The following is a 4,644-nucleotide window of genomic DNA, read 5'->3' on the forward strand; positions in this document are numbered from 1 at the left end:
GGGGACGGTCACACAAACAGAAATCCAGACACTTAGAATCATAAACAGCTCAGCAGCTGCAAAACGGGTCGTGAAAATCATTTTTTTATGGAAGATGCGTTTTATGAGCTATTAGGAAAGGACATGGATACGCATATTTCTCTCAGAGAATTAAATTAAAACGGTGTAATCCTTCATAAAAGGCAGACCAGGCGGACTGCTCAAATGAGCATCAAGTTGTTCTTTTCTGGATTTTTTTTCTTTTTCTATTTTCAATCAATTTTTATTTTTGAGAATTAAAAAAAAAAAAAAAAGGATCTGGAAAGGATTTTAGAGATCATCGACCAACCCCTTATTTTACAGACTGCAAATTTAGACTCAGAGAGATTGAGCGACTTGGATGGATACAGGGGGTGGGAAAGGCGAACTAGTTAAAGAGGGATCTGAGATGAGGGACCTGGTGGCCTGACTCAGTCCCTCCACATAGCCACACACCAGGAAAACAATAGTAAGAATTCTTGGAAACGTAAAACCGTTGGATTCTTCTAAGGAAATTAATGGTTGGCTCTGTTATAAGAAGCTGATTATTTACTTTATAGCATTTATACTCATTTCACTCTCCGTCCTTACTGCTTGGATGATGTTGCCTGTCAATTTTCCTTTTACTAAAAGTGAAGAATAAGAAAGACAAGAGGAAACTCAAGTCGAAGCATTATAATTATTGAGCAACACACATTAAAAGTTTGTGAATAAATAGCCAAAACAAGGCTGAGTGGTATTTGGAGAACACCTCTGAAAGTATTGACTCATGGTGCAATAAGTTGCATGCAGTTTTCCATCTGGAAACTGGAAAATTCTCAACTAGAATACTCCAACACAGAGGACACCTATAAAATGTTCTTGAGAAAGTTTAATTAAAGTCTGTAGAATGAATGAGTGAAATTCTGCAGATAACTTTTTTACCCATTTTAAGGCAATCTGCAATCGGAGGTTTGCTCGGACATTCATGTGAATGAATGGGGTGATACCCAAATATGTTGTGCAGATATCTTTCGAAGCATCCTATGACCACAGTCCAAAGTCATGAAAATGCCTTTTTCTAAGAATGGGTTAGCCTGCTCATACTGTCTTATGAAAGTGGATTGTCAGGAATATTTGGACCTGCTTGTTAAACACAGCCATTATTAAAATTTAGATTATGTAAACTTACAATTTAACTAGTTCTATTAAAAACAAAGGTAACGAATACAACCCATCAGTTCCTAATTATTTTATTATAACATACTATTATTGTATTTTTGAGTTTATTTACATCTGTTGTATCTGTATGATGGAGCTGTCATGTAATGATGCACTACTGGGTATCTCTTCCCAAGTCCATGTTCCATGACATCACATTGGTAGTCTGAAATCAAACAAGGTGGGAATATATGCACCATGAAAATCAATGAATGCTACAAATCAAGGCTTTCTCCCCCCGACTCCCCAAGCTGGTTATTAGACATCCACCATCACATCACTGCATTTTCCCTTATATTCCAGAATGCCAAAGAATAGTTCTACTGTTTACCCTTCTCTGCACTCCTTTGTCTGCAGTGAAGTGGCCCCTGGCCACCCCTACCTCTCACCACGGAATGACAGTGTGTCATTTCCATGTCTCCCTCCACACTGGAGCTGGGACATTGCACGGAGGCTCTGTGCTCTGGTTCCTTAACCAGAGAGCTCTGGTCTTGCATAACCTGTTTCCACCTTGAGGACCGCTAGGGGGAAAAACCCTCGGATTCTCAACAAAACAGGGCCACCACTTGCTCATTTTAAAGTTTGACTACTATCCTTGATTTTTCTCTTCGGTTTTGAATAATCTCGAGAAGCTTAATTCTCTGCTTCCCTCCAGTACGTTTATTCAAGTCTGAGGGTTGTCTTGAGCTTTTTTCCTCTGGAGCGATAAGGATATTGTGAAGAAAGGTGACTCTCAAACTTTTATGTGCATACTCTTGGTGGAGTTCTTGTTAAAATTCAGATTCTGATTCAATAGGTTTGAGGCAGGGCCCCAAATACCACATTTCCAAGAAGCTCCCATCTCTGTTGGTGGAGGATCACACTTGGAGTAGAAAGGGCATAGAACATATGTGAATATTAAATCATTACTTGAAAAAGCAGGAAGGAAAAAGGAAATGTGGAAGGAAGGAGAAAGAAGTGAGGAAGAAGATGCTGGGGAAGAATTAAAATAAAGTCTATTAGACAACCAAGTATAGAGGAAAAGGAACTGACTTCATGTTACCAGGTATTCCCAGTCTAGGAAGCACCTTGATGTGTAAAATTACAATTGGGAGCCTTGTTTCCTGTCCCTCTACCCTGGTGGAGAAGGGATCTTTGTGAGTTAGTGGGTCAGGGTGAAGAAGAAAAGAAAGCCCTTTCTTGCCATTACCCAAGCTCTGAAGTCACTTTTCCCCTCTTTTCTCTGTTCTGAGAGTAACACTTTCCTGGATGGTGGGTAAACCAGAATGCTGAGAAGTCTCCTAGCAGCACTGACAGCATTAGCACATCAGGGCAGGGTCCTTTTAGACCCCAAGCTTTTCTAGGAAATGGTAAGTCACACAAAGAAATCAGTTCTGAACCCAATCTCAAATCCGCTGAGTTTACTAGCATTCTTCCTATGAATAGAAATATTATATACGAACCTTTGTTCCCAGACATGTCTCAACTGACTAATTATTACAGTAATAGCTGACATTTTTCATGCTTGCTAACCTTTAGATAAATGAGGGAAGGTGACGGCTATGTCGGTGTTTTTATTTTTATCAATTATTCGCTTAAAGCAAGGGTTGGAAAACTATGACCTTAGGGCCAAATCCAGCCCACCGTCTGTCTTTATCTAACATATGAGTTAAGAATGGATATCACATTTTTAAATGGTTGAACAAAAGTGAAAAAGAACATTATTTAGCGATTCATGAAAATGATTTGAAATTCACATCTCAGTGTTTAAAAATAAAGTTTTATTGGAACACGGACTCTTGCTTGTTTACACATTATCCGTAACTGCTTTTGTGATACAAGAGCAGAATTGAGCAGCTGAGACAGAAACCATATGACCCGCAGAGCCAAAAATATTTATTACATAGCCTTTTACAAAAAAATATTTGCTGATCTCTGATTTCAAATGATAAAATAATTCCCACCAGGGTATTAAATAACTGTGGAATCCTAATGGGCTGAAAGAGATTGCACGGCTTCCAGAAAGGCAAAAAAAAAAAAAAGGAGTAGCAGCCACACAGGGGAGTTTATCTCATTAACTAACTGAACTCCTAGGCCTGTGAAACATTTTAAGTGGCTTCGTTCAGCTGCTACAACCCTCCCCTGCTTCGCTGCAGCGCCCTGTTCAACAGGAGGGCTGTGGAGTGGGGAACAAAACCTCACTGTGCTGCTCTTCTGCTTCCTCAGACGTAGTGCAGGGAGCATTGTAGCTTCTGGAAAAAGAGGGCACCAGATTGTGAGAAACGAGATGGCTTTTCAAGGGTCATCTTGAATTTAAAGACCTAATTTTAAAACCCCGTATTGTTCTCCTTCTTCACGTCCCTTTGTCACACACTTCAACCCATACGTGTTTCTGGAAAACAGTCCTCTCCTTCATATACACATTGAGTAGCTCAGATGTGAGGGGCCTCTGAAGTTTTTATCTTCAGAGTCCGCTGGGTCAGGTTGCCTCAGTAACAGTACCTAGCACATTTAAAAAGCTCTTGAATCTGTCTATAAACACTTATGTGATAAAGAATACTACTATTAGTAAAGCAAAATCGTCCCAGAATATTGTATTTAAGAAACACACAACATATTTGCATAATCAAGATTTTTTGCAATCTACGTGCGAATACTTGCAATAACACTAGCCGTGAATTAATGGAGTTGTCTTAAAGTGCAGAGAGCAAGCATATTTCAGGCATCCCTTTATGGACTTGATATGACAGATTCTTGCAGAGACCAACCAGAAATAAATAAATAAGCCCACAAACAAGGGAATAATTGTTTGCCAAGCCTTGGCATTAAGCCAACAATCTTGATGTTTGCTCATTCAACACAAACCGGGTAAATACAGAGAAAATGCCAGTCTCAGGGTAATAGCTCAGAGAATGGCAGCTTAACAGTAAATTTAACCATCATAATCTCATAGAATTATAAGACTTCCATTTACATCTACCCTTAAGAACCAGTTCTGAACCACATTTAGATATTATATGAGTCTAATACTGTGCTGAGAGCTTAATGGGAATGTGTAAAAGGGGAAACAATACTTGCTGAATGGCAGTTGGAAAGGCAAGCTTGCTTTTTAGAAAGCTATAACAACTCTTAAGTTTACACATGGCAATTTTCACACACTGATATTCTCACAATTAAAGAAAAGTAATATTTAAATGATTTTCACTGCTTCCAAATTTGGCAGTACGTGGGCACAAAGCTCTGAGACTTTTTGAATTAGTGGTGTGATTTTTCCATGCTGGCCTTGAACATATTGTTTGACGCTCCAGGGGAGTTTGGCGGCTCACAGAACTGAAAGAGTAGGGGAAGAACAAAGCTCTCTAAGAGACTTGAATTTTTTCTTTACTGGAATGTGTTGGAAAGAAGGCTGGGCCAGCTGGCTAGATTCTGATCCCAGTCCTGTTCTGG

Source organism: Pteropus vampyrus, unplaced genomic scaffold, assembly GCF_000151845.1.
Source record: "Pteropus vampyrus isolate Shadow unplaced genomic scaffold, Pvam_2.0 Scaffold80, whole genome shotgun sequence".
Classification (NCBI taxonomy): domain Eukaryota; kingdom Metazoa; phylum Chordata; class Mammalia; order Chiroptera; family Pteropodidae; genus Pteropus; species Pteropus vampyrus.